This window comes from Octopus sinensis, linkage group LG3 (genome assembly GCF_006345805.1).
Source record: "Octopus sinensis linkage group LG3, ASM634580v1, whole genome shotgun sequence".
NCBI lineage: Eukaryota > Metazoa > Mollusca > Cephalopoda > Octopoda > Octopodidae > Octopus > Octopus sinensis.
This window is the reverse complement of record NC_042999.1, coordinates 115,939,721-115,964,241: the sequence shown is the minus strand read 5'-3', so window position 1 is coordinate 115,964,241 and position 24,521 is coordinate 115,939,721. Positions and strand designations below refer to the sequence as shown.

The following is a 24,521-nucleotide window of genomic DNA, read 5'->3' as shown; positions in this document are numbered from 1 at the left end:
CTCTACAAAAAGAAAGCAGTTGTGTTCCACCAGGACAATGCCCGACCACATGTGTCTTTGTCTACCCGAACAACGTCGCATGAACTTGGGTGGGATTCCTTGCCTCATCCACCATACTCCCCTGACATTGCGCCATCTGACTATCATTTGTTTAAGTCTCTTCAGAACTCTTCAAAAGGAAAATCATTTAATGATTTTGATGGTGTCAAAACCCACTTAAATTTACTTCTTTTTCTTAAAAGCATCTCAGTTTTGTGCCTATGGAATATTTAAATTGCCTGCTAGGAGGCATAGAAAACAATGGAAATTACATTAATGAACAAAGATGAGAGTATGTTTAAAATTTATCATTTATTGCGCTTAAAAATGGTAAGAATTTTCTGTTCTTAATAAGTTCTTGTACGAGTTAACGAGACAATCTTTTTGCAGTCATTCGACGTACTAAAAATAGCAGTTAAATTTATTTCACATCACAACCTACCATAATGAAAACGGAAGCAAACATTGATTAATCGTAAATATACCATGTTTAAATAAAAGATGTGAGGGTCTTGTCTGAAAAGCTAACTTGGGATTAATCAACATTTTATTACCTTTCTACACCAGAACTCTACCTACGACACCTCACAGTCACATAGTTGAACTTAATAGTGAAATGTTTTGAAAAGAAACAACACTCTAAAACAATTGTAAGAACAAATTTCAGCCTAAAGCTGTGTACAGAAGTATGCACTTCTGATAAATGATACCAAATATAACTTTTATACTGGATAGTAGACTTATCAAGTTACCTGTTAGCACTAATGTATTTCTCCTTGTCTGCACTTTAGCAAAGTCAACTTTGTAGAAGCAATTTGACCAAGTTTCAGATTTGATAACATCGAGATATTAACAGTTTTTCTTCCAACCAGTAAAACAACAGATTAAGTAAAGCATAAAAATCCTGTAGACATTGATATGTTTACTTACATCGAAGAAGCAGGAGGTATCTCTACTGGCTATTTCATTGATATACGAGCAGGTGAACAAGCGAAAGAAAGAAAGAAAGAAATCCTTATGGTGATTTAAGACAAAATTAACAAATCATTTTGTTGTTATCAAACCGAGTAGAAATATTTCCCGAGAAAGCGAGATACACCAAACATATAATGCAACAGACCATTCTCGTTTCTCGGAACAATTGGATCTAAAAACTGCCAGCAACATAGTCACTTTCAATGTTGTTGCTATTGCTACTGTTGTTGTTGGTGTTGTTGTTGTTGTTGTTGTTGTTGTTGTTGTAACTGCTGCTGCTGCTGCTGTTCTTATTTAGCATGCCACGCCCAGGTAGCCATGATTCAGCAGACCTATTTTCAAAGGCATTCCAACCGAGACGGTTCCATCTGTCATTCAGACATAATGCATCTGAGTTTGCATTATCTGATGTGCACTTCCTCTTGAAAATGCTAGGCAATGATTCGCGAGAAATTTCACTGATATTTCTATCAGATTGAGAAACCATATCGAAACACCCTTCTTAGCTTGTCCATTTTACAAAAGTCACGCTCAACAGTGTTAAATCTTTCCATCTCGTCATATCTCTCAGTCACGTTAAAGTCTGACACGTATGGGAAAATACCATACTCTACTGAGAAAGTTTAATAATACGATAAATGTCTGGATATGCCCCGCCAAGTGTCTCCTGTGCATGGGACCCGGTCATATCAAGAAGAACTGCCCCAAGGAACAAAATAGGGTCCTGGAGCAGTTAATAGAAGTACCACCACCTGCTCCCTCGTTGGAGGGAGAGAAGGAGGAAGTCGCGGTGGAAACCTCCTCGAAAAAAGGAAAGAAACGAAAGGTGGGCAACAATGTTTGCCCACAGAAGGATCCGAAGGCTGAGGGAGGAAGGGAGGATCTGCTGGACAAAGCAGAGGAACACCACCCTCCCGTGGTTCAAAGGAAAAAGAAGACAAAAAATAAAAACGGGGACATTGCCGGCGGTTTGTGACACACTGCGGCATGTCCTGAAGCTCCTTCGGTGGGAGTAGTTCCACCGGAGGAGCAATTTGTGGTCCCCTTCCACAAGGAAGGGACATTACAAAACTTTGTCAAGAAGTTTGAAAGAAAAGGCCGGCGGGAGGAGCTTCTGTCCTGCACGGAGGACCCTGAGTGGCCTTCGCAGGTGGCTGCGGAGGTCATATGGGAAACCGATCTGTGCAGGATAGTGAATTCCTTCCCAGGGGACTCCTTTAGATACATGGCAAAGTGGTCCGGCTTGGAACCGTCTAGATGCTTCGAAGAAGCGAGGAGCCTGGTCGGATAGAAGAGCATGTAACTGATAATGAAAGTGGGAGGCTTGGTGCCTCACTTTTATTGTTTTTCATTGTATTATTGTATTTAATTCAACTGTGTAAGAGGTTTATTGCTTCATAAAGGGTTTTTGTATAGAAAAAATGTAAGAGGTTTATTGCATCGAGTATGAACCATTAAAAAAAAACAATGTTTTCGGGTAAACAGCAATCGGCGGGCGTTGCTTGTTGCCTTCATTTTTCATCATTTCATTTGTCATTCATATCATTATGTTTGTCTCCAGCCCGCAAACTTCCTTACCCAAGTAAATCTGCAGTCCCCTCCAAATAGCCGTTCTACTTTCATCTTTCACAGGAAGTTTCTTGTTCTTCTTCTTGAAACGGATCCGCTGACCGGAGCGCACGAAGGTAACGAAATCTCTAGTTGGTATTTTCAACGGTTTCTTCTCAGTGTTGTTCAGACGAATTTGGTTCTTTATAGCATTGAAGATAACCTTAAGGACCAAGTTGTGTCTCCATGTATACCTGTTCAATTAGAATCATGACAGACGTTCTATTTTTTGAAAAAATTGAACTTCACATCCGGCTATATGAGCACGCTTTTGTTGCTCATATAACCGGATGTAAAGTTCAATTTTCTCAGCTAGTAGTACAGTCTGTCATGATACTAATTAATTTATAACCCCCTAAAGATCTAATTTCAAAGAATACCTTCTCCCTATTGTCTTCGATTGTAGATAATGGGGTCACTACACTTATTTATCCCTCTCTCACCCCCTCTAGCCTATGCTAATTACTGGCTTATCTGTCGCTGTACTGTTCTTTTTTCATTCTGTCAAAACATTTAGCAGCAGAATCTTTGCAAATATTTGCTCTTTTTTGATGATATGAATATGATTAAATATTTAACTTGTCTTTTATGCTTGAGGTCTATGTGGTCATCTAATGAGAATGGTTTTCTTTGTAATGATGTAATGCTTTCATTGATCAATTAAAGGAGTCGCTCGAAACGGCCGTAATGAATTGACACTTATACATCTTTGTTACTCATATTTTACTCAACTACCCTGGAATCTGCACTTTGGAAGAATTTGGAATATATAAAGTACATGTCTGAACAAACAAGAGCGGATTTATTCACTAAATTGGATCGTGTCATCATCATATACACGCATGAATATCGGGTGGAAAAAAGTCTATGTAGAGTTTCATACTCATCAAATATTGTTTGAGAGTGCAGATAAGTTCGTCCTAACAAGGTGCCTAAATTTAAATACTTAATTCAACTGAATCTAAATTATATATATTTTGTGTGTGTGTGTGTATTTGTGTCAATGTTTGATCTCGACCAGCGCTTGGCAACTGATGTTAATGTGTTCATGTCCCCGTATTCTAGCAGCTCGACAAAAGAGATCGATAGAGTAAGTACCAAGTTTATAAAAAATACCGGAGTCGATGCATTCGACTAGAAATTCTTCAGGCAGGTGCTCCAGTCTAATAACGGAAACAAGTAAAATGATAAATGATAAAAGATATGTTCAACCAAGAAAACGCAAATGGAAAATCCCTGAAATGTCTTACAAATTTTAATGGATTATATTTGGAGGATGTGAATCAGTTTTCTTAAATCTAGAAGAACCTTAACATTTCTAGGCCGCAATGCAGAGCTGCTGTTATAAAGCCAATGCCCCTATGATAATGGAAATGAAAATTGATAGTCTCTTATGAGAACTCTCACTCATTATATCTCCATAGATGTTCTCTTCCACAATCTTTGACGAGACATTTATATCCACTGGGCAGCTGATCTCCACACCAGTGCATGACACAGCCGAAATTGCGATGATAATCTGGTGCTTGACTGAGGATAGAGGGCTTCGAATGACCCATCCTTGTTTTTTTTTGTATCGTCTATTTGGATTTTTGTTGTCCCTTTTTGTATCACCTAGCTGCCTGGATGTTTTGCGTGCTTGTCCCATTTTGTATAATATATATATATATATATATATATATATATATATATATAATATATATATATATATTATATATATATTTAATATACATACATGCATACATACATAATACATACATAATACATACATACATAAATGCGTAAGTTAATCAAACAACATAAACTGGATTTATTCAAAGCTTTTTTTTTATAAGTATATTTTGAATTTCTTCTTGATCTCGCTCAGATTAATGTCTCGTTTCTAAGATAAATTTAAATAAGTGAAGCATACGTATGTCTAACACACATACACACACACACATGCGCACGCGCGCACATACACACGCATGTATATTCACACATATACATTGCGTACATATACGCATGCACATACACACACATGTATGTGCCTGTATGAGTGTGTGTGTGTGTGTGTGTACGTGTGTGTGTGTGTGCAAGCGTGCGTGCGTGTGTGTGTGTATGTGTGTGTGTGTGTGTGTATTTGCGTCACTTCTGCTCAAATATGCGAATATGTATGATGCTTTGGAGTGAATCCATTACTAAATGAAATATAAATTAAATTGATAAATACAGTTTTGCTCTCGTACAATATTTTCCTTCTATTTTGTTTTATGTAATTTATTCATTGGTTTCTTGTCATAGTTTCTTCTCTTCGGAGATTAAAACAGACACAAAATATTACTGTACTCCATGGGACTTATTTTCATATGAATTTATGATCGATTATAAGTACATTAAGCTTTTGTGTAAAATAAATTACTTTCAAGTTTTGCATGATTTTGTGTATACGTGCGTGTGATTGTGGTGTGTGTGTGTGTGTACGTGTGTGTGTGTGTGCAAGCGTGCGTGCGTGTGTGTGTGTATGTGTGTGTGGTGTGTGTGTATTTGCGTCACTTCTGCTCAAATATGCGAATATGTATGATGCTTTGGAGTGAATCCATTACTAATGAAATATAAATTAAATTGATAAATACAGTTTTGCTCTCGTACAATATTTTCCTTCTATTTTGTTTTATGTAATTTATTCATTGGTTTCTTGTCATAGTTTCTTCTCTTCGGAGATTAAAACAGACACAAAATATTACTGTACTCCATGGGACTTATTTTCATATGAATTTATGATCGATTATAAGTACATTAAGCTTTTGTGTAAAATAAATTACTTTCAAGTTTTGCATGATTTTGTGTATACGTGCGTGTGATTGTGTGTGTGTGTGTGTGTGTGTAAAAATGGATGCAGACAGCGTCGATTGTCCGTTACACTGACAGCTCAAAAGCTGCAGTTCGATTCTTGAGAGCGCACTATATATATTATATATATATATATAATATATATATATATATATACAGAGAGAGAGAGAGAGAGAGAGAGAGAGAGAGACCAAAAACGAAGACAGGTAGTGTAGACAACAAACAGATGTATTAGTATAACGCTCGGGAAGTGAAATGTCTTTAACGTTTCGAGCCTACTCTCTTCCACGGAAATGAACTCAGAAAGAAACAGGGAGTGAAAATAAAGAATGTGTAGGGGCTAGCGATCTATCATATATACGTATATACATATATGAATTTTTATGTATAAATATATAGATATTTATATTAATTTCAAAGATGGAACTTTTCCGTAATGCGATCTGAAATGTAAGATCTTCTCTACCCTGATCAAGAAGGATCATCCCATTCAATGTTAGTTGCATCAATACGGCCGAATAATGTGATGAACTAAATCTACCAAGATTATTATGGATCGCAGAACTCCAGAAACAGCTGTTGGACTTTAAACACCTTTCTTCCATCCCTTTAATTTTCTCTGTCTTTTGCATTCTGTGTAATTTGGATCTATTAAGATAAATTACTATATATTTATACATAAAAATTCATCATCTGAAAGTTTCTACTTTTTGCTTTCTCTCGTTTTGCCTGTTTACATACATACATATTTTACATTTACTATATTTAATATATTTAATATATTTGACGTGTCTAATTTTCTTATCCGCATAATTTCGTCTATACCCAATCTATTTGATCCCTCTTATAGCCTCTCTTTACATTGTGAAATGATTCCTGTAAAGGCATCGGAGTCTAAGTTTGAATCTTTTGAGCATTGCTAAGTGTCTTCTATATGGAGAATATTTGGATCTCATCTGTGAACTATATATATATATATATATATATATATATATATATATATATATATATATATATAAATATGGTAAAGTAAAAAAATTCACTTTACCACACAACGAACTTTTCAGAAATAGCAGCCAAAAATTTGGCTATTTCTTCAACTGCAAATAAAAGTCTCCAGACAATGCATACTCAGAAAATAACTCACATAGGTATATATATACCTATATATATATATATATATATATATATATATATATATATCAATTGCCCATGGTGCTGGCTGCGCAGTGGGACTGAGCCCGAGACAACATGGTCGTGAAGCGAACTTCTTAACCACACCGCCATATCTGTGCTTATTGTCAAGTTTATTTAAACCAATCTAACAAATGTTAGGTTACTCTCTGAATTATGTAATACAGTAGGATCTACTTAGAATATCTTACTGTTACACTGAAATACTAAATAGCTGCCTTGCAGAAAAGTTCAGGGAGGGGTACTGGAGATTCATGCAGAAATAATGGATTTTCTTTTATCATAAAAATAAATTTTGTGACTGAGGGGAGATTTGTGATATATTTATCTTATATCACTGACTTCGTTGATAAAGTCATTGCTCTTAACTTGTTGTACCTCCAAGGAGAGCATTCACATTCAAATTGATATACTGTTCCTGCAAAAAAGAAATATTAGTGAAGAAAGTGATATTCTGAATTATCAAAAAAGAATTAAGTGTCATTTCTTTCTCTTCAAGCGTTTTTCAGAAGCTGCAGAAATTGCTGACTCTACCAAAAATATCTTTCTTGAAGGTATAGAAAAAGTTTACGATAATTTTTTTCTGTACCCTCAAGAAAGTATAAATGCTTCTGTGAGAACTAAGATAAAAAAAAAAGTATAATTGGGTAAGGAAGCTGTTTATGTTTTATATTAAAAAAGTTTCGAAAGAGTTAAGAGAAGAATGTATGGATATGAAAATTGATGATACTTTGAAAATGTTTCAGCTTTTTAATTTCCAAAGATTTTGGAATGAATTTGTTTCTGCTCAAATTGCTTAAGGAAAGCAATTTGAGCAGAAACAAATTTCCATTTGGTTCAACGTATTCATATAGAAAAGGTTTTTCTGTTTTAGCTAGAATAAACACGAAATTCAAAAGTCGTCTATACATGGAAGGTGATACGCCACTTGTCTTAAACATTCAACCTAAAAAGGATGCTCTTATCAATAAGCATACATAATGTTATTATATGTTTTTATTTCTGTACATTTTTCTTTCGGTTAAATTATCTAAATTGTACTAAGTGATTTTTAAATTTCTCACAAAACAATGGCGAAGAAAGAATTATCTGGATAAAAGCTCTATTTTGTATCTCAATAAATGGAGAGGGAAGGGTTGGTATTTGTCAGTTAGAAAACTGTTGGTTTGGAGCATTTAAAGGTGATGGGTGTCTTTTAACTGGTCGTATGGTTGGTCACGTGGTTACTCGTGTTATCGATGACGTCCGTTCATATTGACCAAAGGTTCTCAACCATAATTTTATCTAAAGATCTCTTTGATTAATAATCTATTCTGGTGGTCTCCCATAGTCATTCGATATTTAAAAAGTAGTTTTATAGAAACTTCTATTAAAATTCCTATTTTGTTTTTTCACACACTAACTTGTGTACGTTGAACTATAAAAAAACATTAGAGAAAGAAACCGATGATCTTTACAGGAATCATTTCACAATGTAAAGAGAGGCTATAAGACGGATCAAATAGAGTGGGTATAGGCGAAAATATGCGGATAAGGGGCCTTTAAAATACTTTTGTGGATTCCCAATTTACTATTTTGTTGCGTGGACCCCCAAAAATCATATATGGAGCCTCAAGGGCTATATGGACCCTGATTGAGTTGTATTGTTACAGACGGATACCACCAGATAATTTAGTAGCGTTGTCGGTACGTATGATTTTTATGATAGACATCAACAAGCTGCTCTGCTGTCGGGTAATCAAAAGGTTGATTAACAGTATCCTTGATGACATTTATTCATTTGTTTCAAGCAGTTTGATCACGTGTAAGTGAACGTCTGCTACTTTTGACAGATTCCGGTTTTGTACACAGATTTAAGAATGTATTGGAATGACCATTTTTGTGTTTTGCATCGTAGTCCAACTAAGTCTGTCTTTCTTTAATTACAATCTTGTCTTAACTTTTTCTATCTTCTTGCATCTCTCTCTTTTTCCCCTCTCACTTTATTTTCTGTTTTTTCCTTTCTTTCTTCTTTTCGCTCTCCCTTTTCTCTTTCTTTTCTCTAGATTCTTCGTACCTCGTTATCTTTCTCTAACCACAGTTTTCTTTCTACTTCCCTCTCAAAATACTTATAAAATACCTCATCATGTACCCAACTAACGACATTAGTTATCTGTAACATAATGCAATAAAGTGTTCTCTGATGATGTGTTCTGGTAAATCATCCAATTGCACTTGGAATATCTAATGCAAATATCAATGAAATGTACGTAGGAACAAATAATATAACATTGTTTTTAATCATTTCTCCTACATTTGGTCTGTATAATATAATTAGTAATATTACTAAACAGTTGTTTAATAACTATTCGGAAACAGAGTCGATGATGAGGATTTACGTGAATCTCTAAGCGTAACAGTAGCAGCCGTATTTATGCTTGTACACACAAGACACACTATATGTACACATTCACGCACGCACACGCGAATGCACTCACACACACTAATACACACACACATGCAGACACAAAGTATACTATATATGAATACACGTACAGCCATTTACATAGACACAGACACACACAAACATTTATCGAGAAGGTTAAGTAGTTAATGTTTTGAACAGGGTTTTTCGCAATAGATTTTAAATTTCTCTTCGTGAAAGAACAAGATGTCTCCTCTTTCGTACCTTTACTGATTAGACCGTTATTCTCATCGAATTCCGGGTAGTGTCGTTAGATTGTTGGAGAGAACGGCTCACGTCATTTAACTAGACTCTCTTGTCTCTAAACTCAAATCCTGCCGATGTCAGCTTCACCTTTCATTCGTTCGGGGGTCGATGGAAAAGTGCCAATCCAGGACGGGGTATTGACGAAACTGTTACGTCAGCCGAATGCCTTGCGGTATTTACTCTGACGCTATGTATTCAAAATTTAAATCCCGACATGACCTACTTGAGCAGTTGGCTTATTCCGTCGTCTGGTTGAACACCACCACTTGGCACCTTATGTGCCTTTAGGGAATCCTCTCTGTTGCAAGGATTTTCGGACAGGTCTCCACCACTTTCGGGGCTTTGTAAAGAGCCATAGGTATTGTCTTCTCTCTTTGCCTCACTAATTCACTACAGGAAACTCATGACTAAAATAACATCGAATAAACTGGAATCTGCAGCTGTTGTACATCTACTGAATTTTTTTTAAATCCGTATTTAGTACTGTACATTTGAATTTGCTCATATCTTAAATTTAGTCAAATTTCTTGCAGAAGTCCCTTGAGCATAACTTTATTTCTTCTCTCCCTCGTACTTTGACATATAACATCATGTCTATCACAAGATTATTCCTAGAGGATTACTCAGCGGTTTTGAACCGAATAATTCTGGTTTGAGCCCCCAGAAATCTTTAAAGTACTCTTATTATCACTAGAAGAGCTTCCAATCTGCACTAGAAAGGAAGAAAATCCTATTACTGATAGTTTCCTCTTTTCAAGAATAATCTCAGTAAATTTCTTTGTTCCAGGACACATCCCTGTATATTACATTGCTTCAGATTTTAAGTGACTTTATTGAACACTTTAGATCTTCAAAAGTGTTAGGATCTTTGTGCGAGTTTTTTTACTAATGGTCCTAGCCTGTCTACTCCAATTAACATTATGAATGGTATCTCTTTCAAACTCCATCCACTTTAATTTGCAGTACCTTCTCGCTTCTAAACACAAATTTGCTTCCCTATTTAGTTGTCATTTCTTTGAATAGCTAACACCTGTACACTCGCCTCTGATCAACACGTGTTTTTCTAAGCTCTTAGAAAATGGCCAAAAATTTTCTGAAAAGCTGCGAAGTCTATTATAAATAAAACCCAAGAAAGCCTTGAATGTTTTCCTGAATGACAAAGTATACACTTGAGGAAATATAAAGTGAAATATATTAAGCATGAAGAATCTTTTGCGAATGTAGGAATTATATACATTGCAAATAACAACACGTGGATTTTACGAATTTTCTAATATAACTTCGATTTTCGCTCGGGAAAAAAATCATCATCTGAATAAGTTTTGAGTGAAAACGTAATAAGACAAATTTAAAGAAAAACCATCAGGAATATATAGAAGGGAAAAACAGAAAAAAATAAAAGCCCTTACGAATATACAAAACGTAAACAATGTCTCGTATTAAGCAGCACATGGTATCACTATAACTTGAAAAGAAGTTCAAAATATTCCACTGCTTTGGAAATACCCATCTTTTTGGAAAAACTAGATAAGTATCTGTGTATGTGTATTTTCCGTTATTTATTGAAGGCAAATATTAGGGGAAAGTAGAAGGTTAAATTTACATAATGTCTTTTTTTTGTTTTTCTTTTGACTTACGAGATTATTGATTATTGTAAAGAGGTTTAACTTTCATTACTCCTGATTTAAGAGAATTTTTGTAGTTACAGATAAGTAGGAGCTAGTTATGCGACACCTCCTTATCATGTTTTATAGCCGTTATTGAAAGTTACAATGGAATTTTGATAAAGACACTCGACTTTAGTATCAACTATCTCGTCTAACTTCATCATTCTCAGTCTATGTCTCAATCTCACTGTCTCTGTCTCTCTCCCTCTTTCTCTTTCTCCCTTTTCTTTCTCTCTCTTTCTTTCTTTCTCTCTCTCTCGTTCTTTCTGACCACCAGTATGGCTTCCAGTTGAGAACGTCAAATGAGGAAATACCATCTCTCCAAAGCTCTCCTCTGCAGCAGGCCTTAAGATGAATCATATGTAAACAAAATATATGTGGCCCAAAAGCGTGGTAGATAGCAAAATAGATATGGAAAATAATGAAATCGTGGTGGTGAAGGAGTACGTCTACTTAGGGCACACAGTGAATATCTTCTGTAAAATGGATGCCAAAATTTCGAAAAGAACAAGGTCAGGATGGTAGGCCTTTGCCTCAATAAAGGATGTACTCAATGCAAAGCTCGACAAAACCTTACACGTCAGACACTTCAATAGCACCGTCTTACTTGCGCTCTTATACGCAAGTGGGACGTGGGCTATTGCAAAGAGGGAAGAACATCGATTGGCTACGATGCAGGGGAGCATGGAAAGATCCACGCGGGGAATATCATTGTGAAAGTATATCCGAAATAAAATAATTCGAGAATGGAGCAGACAGCCTTATTGAGGATACAACTTATATATTTAAATCGAAACAAATTTTTACTATGAAAAATCATCTCGTTCTTCAAAAAAAAAATTTTATATATGTAATCAAATGCAACAGATGCAAGGAAGATTGCACTGGACAAACTAAACTCACTTTTAAAATTAGATTAACAATTCATCGTCAACAAATCCAAATCCCAGGACTAAACAAATGCCACTTAGCGAAAATCTGGACACATGTACGAAACCAAATCTCCCAATTTTTTTGTCTTTACCCTCTATCAATGTGCATACAATACCACAGACCAAACAAGAACAAATAAGAAAAAATTGTTTATTAAAAAACACAAATCACAGCTGAAAAGGCGATAAAACATCAGAAATACACGATTCGCTTTTCCTATAAATTAATTATTGTATAAATATATTACGTGTCTACTTCCGCTCGCTCTTAAGAAAGCCATAATTCATGTAGCAGCCATCATATATCTTAGTTATTCGATACCACGTTATCTTATCCTGCACCTTGTTAACAAAGAAGGGATATATTTTAACATGTTCAGTGGGAGTGAACTAGCACTAATTGATAGCATTATTGTTCTACAGAATGATAAAGAATAATTATCTATAATACTTTTATTTAAACAGTTACATATTTTTTGATCAAAGTTAAGTTTCAATCTTTATCATTCTTGACATAAAACGAGAGAGAAAACAGTAATAAATATCATTTGTTCATATCTCACTTTTCTAACTGTCATACGACATATTCAAGGAGAAAAACTTTTATGTGATTTTCTTATGCGGCTGTCACATGAGCTTTACAGATGAACGTCCACCAACCAATTTGTACATTAACAGATAGCATTTTGAGTCATACTCTTTCAAAAAAAAAAAAAAAAAATTCTATAACAACGGCTAGATAAGACATAGTTCATGTGAAACCAGTCAAGTGTATTCTTATATTTTGAAATCTAATTAAATTCTAATTAATTCTAAAATTTCTTTGTGCATTTGAACTCTTCACTTCTTACAAATGTGTGTGTATGTGTGTGTGTGTGCGTGTGTGTGTGTGTGTGTGTGTACATATACGAAGTACGGCCTAGTATTTAAGAAGTTCACATCACCACCTCTAGATTCTTGGTTCGATGTCGCCGCAATGCGTCTTGGGCAAGTGTCATTTTCTAATACCTCGAACTGACCCATACCTTGTAATGAAATTATGTAGACGGAGACTGTATAGAAGCCAGTCTGATGAATTGTATCAGCAATTCGAAATCAAACTGTGACATGCCTTATCCCACTGTGACACTCTCTCACTTTATACATAACTAACACTCTCCACCATTTGTACAAAGCCATACATTTATGGAGAGGGCCCAAGCGACTATACTGACACCAGCACTCGATGGTACTTAAATTATCGAACCTACAGAGAGGCAAATTCATATCCTGTGGTACAAACTTCAACTTTGACCGTAAGGAAACAAAGCTATACACTTCAAAATATTTTGGCCCCGTATCAAAACTACCTATTCCAACTTTAATTCTTACATATATATTCAGGTATGTATAGGGGAAAGGAATTTTTTTTTGAAGGAGTCCACTCACCGCAGATTACTCATATCCATTTTAACAAGCACAGAGTGGAAAGGTAAAGATGACTTGCGCAGGATTTGAACTGAGAAGATAAAGTTCTGTAACGAAGCACCCACATAAATTTTGTCCGACACTCTAACATTGATTCAACTTCTCATCTACACTTCATGCATAATTCATAACCATAGAGATTGTCGACACAGCAAGTAATGTACTAAATTTCTCAATAGACAACATTATGCAATTTAATTTACATTTGTAAATTGCATGAGACTCTTGTTGAGACTCTGTCAAATCAAGCATCCTAGTAACTCAGTAAGAAACAACGGGGAAAAAATAAAACAGAAAGAAACTAAAATGATATATTGTCAACATTACTTGTATTACAACAAAAGAACAATGCTTGAAGATAAACTGTTCTTTGTTTTGCGTTAAATTTATTTTTATCTCTTATACTATTACAAATTACTATTTCATCTCTCTAAACAAGACTACTGAAGAAAGCGTGATGCTGCTAGCTAAAATTTGAAACAAAATTTACAATCAGAAAATGAAAAGAAAGCGCAAACACAAAGAGAAAAATAAGAGGCTAATGATTATGTACAGCATTGGCACATAACAAAATAAAATGTATACGTGTTACACAAAAGAGAATTTTGGAAAATATACGTTGGTGATAAAAAAATACGTCATTCGTCTAATCACATCGACAAATCTAGCTTAACATTTACGTTTCGGTGGTCGGCCTCCCACTCATATTGATAGATTCTATGTGAACGTGTGTGTGTTTGTGTGTGTTTATAAATTATGCATTGACATATATCAGAATAATAATAATAATATTCTTTCTTTTTGTCATTCTATCCTTTTATTCTTTTAATTGTTTCAGTTATCAGACTGCGACCATGCTGGGGCACTTCTTTGAAGGGTTTGATCGAACAAATCGACATCACTATTTTTTTAAAAAGCTTGCTACTTAATCAATCGAACTCTTTTTGCCGAACCGCTAAGTTACGGAGAGGTAAAGAAACCAACACCCGGTTTTCAAGCGGTGAAGGGAGACAAACTCAAATGTACACACACACACACACACACACACACACACACACACATCTATATATATATATGCAGATGTGTGTGTGCACATGTGTTTACATATATATATATACGACGAGCTTCTTTCAGCTCCCATCTACCAAATTCTCACATAAGGCTTCGGTTGGCCTGTGGCTATAGTACAAGTTACTTGCCTAAGATGCCATGCAGTGAGACTGAACCTGGAACTATATGGTTGAGAAGCAAACTTCTTACCATACACCCACAACACTTTGAGAATTTTTTCTATGCCAATATAATAGCGCTGCTCTACTTATACATATACATTATGCTATTCGCATCGTTATCTTAATCTAATGCTGTTTCTAGTAGATGTATTGATTTAATTCTAGCCGGGCAGCTCTCATGTAAATTAGTGAATATTTTGTTTACTGATTTCAGTTTCTATGCCAGAGAAAATATTTTACAGCTTAGCTCAAAATGTCCTGAGGAAGTTCATCACTGAGGAGGTCAAATAAAATCGAATCAATGTGCCCAACTATCCACCTCCTGCATTTTAAGCGAGCTCCATGTTTTTTTTTTACACACAAGTGTCTTTCAGAAATATATTATGGTCCTGAAAATTAGAAAATCTAAGTTCTTCCAATGCATCATTCAACAGAAGCTCGTTGCTATCTATGCCCTTGAATTGGAGTCTCCAAGAAGATTGAAATTCTACTGTAGGAAATAAAAATCCAGTTACTACTCATTTGTCGCTATACACACACATGCATTTGTACACACACATTCACACACACATATGCATGTATGTATTATTATGTATGCAATATATATGTATATCTATATGCATGCATGCTTGCATATATGTATGTATATGTTTATGAATATATTAGATGGAGAAGGCATGCTTGAATGATTGAGATTCAAAGTGTGATCATATTACTCTTACTCTTTACTCTTTTACTTGTTTCAGTCATTTGACTGCGGCCATGCTGGAGCACCACCTTTAGTCGAGCAAATCGACCCCGGGACTTATTCTTTGTAAGCCCAGTACTTATTCTATCGGTCTCTTATGCCGAACCGCTAAGTAACGGGGACGTAAACACACCAGCATCGGTTGTCAAGCAATGCTAGAGGGTCAAACACGGACACACAAACACATACACACACATATATACATATATATACATATATACGACAGGCTTCTTTCAGTTTCCGTCTACCAAATCCACTCACAAGGCTTTGGTCGGCCCGAGGCTATAGCAGAAGGCACTTGCCCAAGGTGCCACGCAGTGGGACTGTCCCCGGAACCATATGGTTGGTTAGCAAGCTACTTACCACACAGCTACTCCTGCGCCTATATTGTGTAACATTTTAGAAAAAAATATCTTGTTAGTGAAACTCAGCAAGTAAAACTATATCGAAGCTCCTAAGATAAATTGTATTTGTAATTGAAAAAGTTAGCTTAACCACATACTTTATCCCGATCACTTAGCATGATGATTACGTTAATGACACAAAAGTTTGTGAAACTCTCATCCAGTTATACTATAATTCAATATATAAGTGCTAGATGTTTCTGCACCGATTGAACAAAACAGACAGAAGACTACTTTATTATCTTACCAAGGGTATAAAGCACACAGGGCAAAATGCTCGGCAGTATTTTTCTTGATTTAACGTTCTGAGTTTGACTTTGTATTCCATCTTTTGGGATTGATAAAATAAGTTCCAGTCGAAATAAGTTCCGATTTCGTGAAAAACTTGAAATCAAAGGCAGTGAGCTAGCAGAATCTTCAGCGTGTCAAAAAGATATGTTTAGCAGTATTTCCTCTGAGTTTTAAGTTCTGTGTTTAAATGTCGTCGATGTCAAATTTGCCTTTCATCCTTTCGGGGTCGATAAATTGAAGTATTAATCAAGTACTTGGGCCGATGTAATCAGCAAACTCCCAACCTGCTAAAATTGCTATTTGTGTGTCAAAATTTGAAATAATTATCATATAAAAAGTAAAGCTGGTGAACTGGTAGAATAGCTACAGGATCAGCAAAATACCTTGCGACATTTACCTCGATTCTTTGCACTTTGAGCTCCAAATTCTGCCGAGGTCAACTGCGCATTTCATCCCTTCGAGATCAGTATATTGACCTCGATTAATTGAATCGATTAATCCATTCTCTTCAAAACTGCTGGCTTCGTGCTTAAATTAGGACTCATTATTATGTCAAAAGGATGCTTCTTAGAAGCACCACTCCCTGTTACATAGCCTATTTAATTCTTCTCGCTTACACGGGTAATAAACGTTAATTTAGGTAGTTATATCTGTATACAGTAATCTCTCGACTATCTCGGCTGCTACGTTCCAAAACCTCCCGTGATAGGTAAAAATTCACGAAGTAGAAACAGTACTGTATTGTATATAATTTTTATCATTTTTATAATTTATATATATTTATTTTATTATAAATGCAAAACAATGCTACACACTCACCGCCCGAGTTTTGTTTTCCATACAGTATGTGCGATTCTTTGTTTACTTATCTACGGTACACTACGTACTTTCTTTTATTATATTAATGTGTTATATAGTGCAGTACTATACTCTATTTCTATTTATTAATCTATCAATTTTTAGGCGTGAAAATGCTTATTTTACCACAGAAATAATTAAGATCTAAAGAAATATAAATGCCGTTCGGCCGCAGAAACACGCGATATAAATTTACATATATTAGCCAGAAAAATCCGCAATGTACTGAGTGCTCAATAGCTGAACCGCAATATGTCGAGGGATTACTCTACTTAGAAATACAGATTCTTCTGACTTTTTATCCCTACTCTTTTTTCTTTCCGTTGCCTTGTCCTCTAAACGTTGATTTAGCATTTATTTTATGTAAAGTCCTTTCAACTTCCACATGTTTTTTTTACACTCCTTAATTTCATACATAGGTGCAGGAGTGGCTATATGGTAAGTGGCTTGCTTACCAAACACATAGTTCCGGTTCAGTCCCACTGCGTGGCATCTTGGGCAAGTGTCTTTTACCATGGCCTCGGACCGATCAAATTCTTGTGAATGGATTTGGTAGACGGAAACTGAAAGAAGCCCGTCATATATATATATATATATATATATATATATATTCCCGGGGTTAACACTCGTGGCAGGTCTTCCAGATTGCTCATCGTCTTCCAAAGACGTTCTTTCGCTTTTGAAGCACTGTGCCACAATAAATATTGCGTAAGATCCATTGTCTCGCCGCCGTAAGCTGTCCGAAGCAGGCTCAATGTCTCTGTAGAAGACTTCCCAAGTTCAACGCAAAATTTCACGTTAGCTCTTTGTTTCAACTTCCTGTCCATGACAAAAATCGCACACTACAGCGTACACGTGGTAACAAAAATACAAATCTCACTACATGCGAAATAAACATAACTATGCCATTCGGCACACTACCTCAGGAAGGTCACGGCCAGCTCCCACTGCGCATGCAGCTGTGTACTGCCATCTGTTGGCTTGCTACAGAACTAGACGGGGACCGTTTTGATACCACCTCTTATTTAAACTTACGATCCAATCAACGTACATGAAGCATTTTTCTATAATTTCCTTGAATGAGATTCAGCAGAGCAGTCCCACTAAAAGTTCCGAGGGTCCTCTCTCATCCTGTGTGTATTCACCTTTTCTGCTACTTCACTTCCATTGCTTGCATATTCTGATGAAATTTTTGTCATTGCTCTTTGCTTAAATCACCAAGCTTTTGTGAAAAGCAATATAAGTTAATGTGAAGATCAGTCAGGAGCAAACTGCGGTATCTGACTTTCTAAACAGTACACCTAATTTCATGAGGAAAATAGAATTTCTTACAATGTAGTTTATTTCGTTCTCACTTGTACACTTACACTTTCACTCAAAACGTTTTGGGGAAGCTGGTATCAAAGGAGGAATAGTTTTTAAACTTCAAACTAACCTCCCTTACTTATTAATGCTTGTTGCGTTGTGTGTGCATCTGTTAGAAAAATTAAAATATTTGTCATCTCTGTAATTTTCAACGTGCCTTAGAGTCAATTTGCAACCGTCCATTCATTCAAGAGCCTTAAACTGGTCTCTCTATACAGGACACTCCATCAGTGAATGAAAATTATTGTTTTAATGTTCAAATTGTGTTTCATCGCTTATAACGACTTGCTGCAATAACTCAGCGCCTGTAACAACCGGGGTGTATCGTTATCAGACAGGACTGACAAAACTTTACTTTCAAAGTGTGTGCAAAGCTACACTGCGCAATATACATGTATTGTACAGTCGCTGAATTATCGCAGCAAACAGTTATAAACAGTGGAAGTGAACTGAGTATTAAATCAATAATTATTCTTTATTTTAAATTCAAATTTTTGATATCATAACTCATGATTTCATACAAAGAAAAGAAAATTTCTGAAACAAGAAAATTCAAGGAAAAGTGAACAAATGATCACTTCTTTGACAAAATAAAAACTGAGTCGATGTGTTCAAGATGTTACGAATCTTCTTTCGCTTTTAAACAATTTCAAGTCAAACCACATTTGACTGCAAAACATTAAGCTGTACGATAAATATGAAGGAGATATTAATAAGCAAAAAGCTCTCAAGGAGTAGATCCGCTGCTTAAATACGTTATTTTCTAAAAGGCAGATGGAGCTAGACGGAATTATATAAGCAAGTTACATTGTTGACGAAAAAGTTGCTAAACATAAAAAAGATAATGCCGACGGTGAATTTGTAAAGGAATGTCTTTTAGCAGTGGCTGAACTTTTATTCCCGGGGAAGTTAAATATGTTTGACAAGATTAACTTGTTTCCAGAATGATAACATAACGGATTGAAGAAATTGCAGCAGTATCGAGAGTACGCTGTCAGAAAAAAGTAAGAGTATGTTATTATTTTCTATCGGCTATCGACAAAAGCATATATCCGATTCGGTCCAACTGGTAATTTTCATACGTAGTATTGATAATCGCTCAATAATCACATACTGTTCAGACAATGAAAGACACCGTTACAGGATATAAAATTTATGAAGAAGAGAAAGCAACAATGAAGTTAATCTCCTGCTTCAAAGACTCGTCAGTGTAACAATAGATGAGACCACATATATGGTTGGGCCTAAGATAGGCTTTATATCAAAATTAAAACACGAATGAACTTCTTTGAATTTATCAAACACCGATTTTCCCACAATTCTTTGCATAATTAATTCATCAAGAAAATTTAATTTCTAAGGTCATTTCTTTTATATTTTTTTTTCTTTTATTTGTTTCAATCATTTGAGTGCGGCCATGCTGGAGCGCCGCCTTTAGTCGAAGAACTCGACCTCAGGATATATTCTTTGTAAACCTAGTACTTATTTTTATCGGTCTGTAAAATTTAGAAATGTTATGCGTGTCGTTATTCCAACACTAGATTTTATAACATTCCGAGCACTTAACGATCAACATTTTAGATAGTTTTTATAATTTGAATCGAAGTTATAGTGATCCGGTTTATTACTTTGCTGGGCTAAGTAAAATGAATATGCTTCAACAGATTTATAGCCTCAGAGAATCGGTATGCGCCATCTTAAAAATGGAGAGTAAATTTGTCCTTGAGTTGTTGAATGATAACTGGATTTGTGACCTTGTAATTCTCATAGATATAACTAACCATTTTAATGACATCAATTTAAAATTACAAGAACAAAATTAGCTGATTCATGAGATGTATACTATTGTAAAAGTTTTCGAAACAAAACCGCAAAGTTGTGGGAATCAACTCAGGACTGATGATGCTTTCGATTTTCTCACAGGAAGTCAGGTTAGAATAGTTTTGCTGTAGAGTTAAATGAGCTTTTAAAAAATAACTAAAACCAGATTTGAGGATTTCAAAACCAGAAAAGTTGATTCTAATCTTCTTGAAAATTCTTTGAGAAAGGGGGATTAAGTGTGACACTAACATAGTAATTAGTTTTCGCATTTATCATATTTTATTTATATATATATATTCCTGTACATTTATATATACATTCATACATGAATAAATAGATGTATACACTTATGTATGCGTATAAATCACAGAAAATAATTATTTTGAAACGCCACCCACCTGAAAAGCAATGGTTAAGTTAGCGCTAACGTTTTGTGTATTAGCATAAAAAACTCTTATTGAAAATAGGAGGTAAAAGAAAAAGACAACATTTGATCAATGACTAATATCGCTTTATTTATTTCTGCAAGTACGCGAGCCAACTCCGACATGTGTCGGTTTGATTAGAGCTCTTCAGCGAAGCATAGGCATGTTAAAGTAATGACGAAAGAATCTAAGAGTCTACTTCACAGCAAAAAATAATAATAATAATAATAATAATAATAATAATAATAATAATAATAATAATAATAATAATAAAAGATGATATAAATAAATCTAATATAAAATAACACGAAAAATAAAGCACTCACTAAGTAGCTGTACAATATTGTGAACTCGAAAGTAATTAACCACACTGTTTGATTTTAATATGCCAAATTTCACATTTACTTGTTTCAGTTATTGCACATGTACTGACTGGTTCTCTCATCACGACTTCAACATGTTATACAGTTCAATATGTCACAAATTATGTTTGTTATATAAACATTTCACAAATATCAAAGCAAAAGTTATGATTTCTTAAGGTATTTACTACTGGCTAAACATTATTTTATAATATATAAATGAAGAAAAATTACACTACAGTTTGTTTATGTTTTGAAGAATAACATATCAAGTGGTTTCTTTCTTTTTTTTTTGTCTTTTTCTTTCTTTTTATTTTTCAGTTATAGGATGAGAAATCAGGAGCTGTTTTTGAAACTCTCGTACTGAGAGAACTAAGTGAGATGAATGCAGTTAGTGTTGAGTTTGAATTTTTTCATGTTTAGTGGTTGAAGTGAAAATATCTGGCAGAGAAGATCTTGCAGAAAGATACATTTAAAATTTCTTCATTCGATGGATTAGGCAAAGGAGTGACTGGTGCAATGAATAGGTTTAGATGGAGATTAAAGAGAGAGAGAAAAAAAAGCTGTACCTTCAAATTTACAGTTACTGTTATAGATGCAGAGATAAACATTAGAATGAAGCAAATAAAATAGAGAAGAAATGGATAGTCGTTGATTGTAGGCTTGCCAATCGTGCGGACGGTCTTTTATTTTTTGTTTGTTTGTTTTTTTAGGGGTTTTTTGTTTTGTTTTTAGAGATGAATTCTATGAATTGAATATGTGAGTCTGCTTGAAATTTCAAATATATGAAATATATGGACAATACACTTGAGCTTTTACATATATTTACTCATATATTTTTTTTATTTGTTTCAGAAATTTGACTTCAGCCATACTGGTTGATATATATATGTATATATATATATATATATATATATAATATATATATATATATATATATATATATATATATATATATATATATATATATATATATATATATATATATATATATATTTATACATATACACACACACACACACACACACACACACACACACACACATATATATATATATGTATATATATATATGAATGCATTTATAGTATGTGTAAATACATATGTATATATATGATGATGGGCTCTCTCGTCGAAGACGACGTATGAGCGTTTAGTTTTTGGGGAATGACCTACAAAAATGATTTGTTTACAGTGATCAAATGTTCGTGCCGTACATCAGCTCACTCTCTCCATCGAATCGACGTTGTCTGAATAGGTGCATTGTGTGCCACACGTCAGGTGTCGAAGTGAGCGCAAATCAGTTTCTGATTACCAGTTTCACTCACATGCCATTTGTCTGCCCGAGACTGTATAAGAAAACACTTACCCAAGTTACCGTGTAGTGGGATCGAACTCCAAAACCAGATACTTGTAAACCGAACTTCTTAACCACGCAGACATTCCTGTACATATATCTTACAGAACACAGCTATGTATACACAAAACATTCATCCACCCACCACGGTGGTGACTATCAATTTATTACACGAGTACGGTCATCGCTGTCAAATTATCTTATTTCTGTTTCTTTTTTACGTATGATCCTTCCATCCAGATATTCATACATGTACACTTTCACACATGCACACACATACAAATACGCACACATACAAACACACACACATACACACACATGTCGCACTGATACGTCTCATCGAAATAACTTTTCATAGAATGGCTTTTGTAAATATATTTTGCTGAATAGTTATTTTCTGTTAACTCATATCTGATCTTTGATTATTATTTAATATAATTTTGATGACATAAAAGCTTCAGGTTAACCACCAGTCAGGCAATATGGCTGCGTGATATCGATTATTTCTACCCACAGCTGAGAAGGAATTTGTGTTGAGTAGAAGAGGAAAATGTAAGCTAATTCTTAATGGGTTTTCATGAGTTAGAGCAGAGCTGTCAATGATGTCATATATTGATAATGTGACATGTTCTCGATATATAAAATTAGAATTTCTTCTGACAGAAATAAAATTCAAAAAGTTACTACAATCCCGCACCTGATCTAGTATGCTTTGAAGTCGAAAAGACAGTATATAGAATGAAAGAAAGAGGAACAGACATCAATCAGTATCAAACCTATGACACAGATATTTGGAAATTATCTTGGGAAAAAAGAGAAGCTTTGATGGAGAAGTTTTAATGAAAGCACGAAGATTCTAGAGGTGACAGTCTTATAAGACAAGCCACATCTAACAGCCAGAGGAGAATATGTATTGAAAGACAATGATAAAAATTGTCTTTAAATTTTCACATCCCAAAGAAATTTATAGACTTGCTCATTCACAGTGGAAACTAGTGTAGTGATGGAGTATTCAATGCTGTTCTAGTTGCTAATTACTTATATATCATTCATCTTCTGTTAAAATGCCGTCACATTGTTCTTTGGTCTGATTTTGCTCATGATAAATTTGAAGCAATTTACAATGAAATCATTCCAGTAATTGTGTTTATATATATATATATATATATATATATATATATATATATATATATATATATATATATATATAATTATAATAGAGGGCACACGAGACGCCCACTTGATAGAAGGAGGAGCTAATATAAATTTTATTCTCCAGCTATTTAATGCTATTATTGCTTGCTACCACCTATATTTTTGTTGTTATTATTATCAGTTATTTATATTTGCCGTTAATAGTAATAACAATAAAATATCTATATGAATATTCGCTTGAATATTTACTCCTTATATATATATATATATATATATTATATATATATATATATATAAGCAAATGATCACTATAATAATTCATTAAACGGAGTTCAATAAATGTCATAAAATAAGATGGATTGAAGCAGATTTTGCTGCTAATGATGGATTGCTAATTTATTCAATTAATTATTCCAGAGAGCTGATTCTCTTAAGAAGACCATGATATCATCAAAGAAATAATGCATATTATTATCATATAATGTCTTTTTGTAGATCATAATTAAAACAATAAGACGTTTAAAATTATTACCTTAAGTTTTTTCTTTGTTATTATATTAATATCTACTTACTTCATTACACTCACGAAATACAATTCAAGACTAAGGCTTAAAAAGCGTAACTTTTATATTTCTAAGTTATCTGATTGTTTACTCTTAACTTCCTCCCTATCATATCCAAATAAATATCTCTCTCGTTTATCTCTAGCTTACTGGTAAAAAAAAAGGTATGGGTATTACTATAAAGATTATAAAGAAAAATCTCAAGGTAACAATTTTAAACGTCTTACTGTTTTAATTATAATCCACTTATGAGTACAAAACGGCATTATATGACAATGCTGTGCATTATTTCTTTGATGATAGCATGGTCTTTTTGACATAAACAGCTCTCTAGAATAGTCGAATATATGAATAATCCATCATTAACAACAAAATCCGCTTCATTTAATTTTATTTGATGACATTTATTGAACTCCGTTTAATGAATTAATTCTTATAACGATCATTTGCTTACATATATTCATACGGATATGATAAGAAATTTGTAAATAAGGTATGATAGAAAGACACCCGAAACC

The 24,521-nt window shown here is 34.3% G+C and overlaps 1 protein-coding gene and 1 long non-coding RNA gene across 2 annotated transcripts in view; both read right to left on the bottom strand.

Annotated features, from left to right (window-relative positions):
* Nucleotides 1-24,521, bottom strand: part of LOC115209847 (rhodopsin, GQ-coupled-like) — a 74,232-nt gene that overhangs the window by 2,921 nt on the left and 46,790 nt on the right. The gene's annotated exons all lie outside the window — the stretch shown is intronic.
* Nucleotides 12,507-24,521, bottom strand: part of LOC118762547 — a 22,413-nt gene continuing 10,398 nt past the window's right edge. The window contains exons 2-3 of the long non-coding RNA XR_004998300.1: nucleotides 16,772-16,774; nucleotides 12,507-12,519 (exon numbers count right to left, since the gene is read on the bottom strand). This is a non-coding gene — a long non-coding RNA (uncharacterized LOC118762547). The remainder of the gene's footprint in view (nucleotides 12,520-16,771; nucleotides 16,775-24,521) is intronic.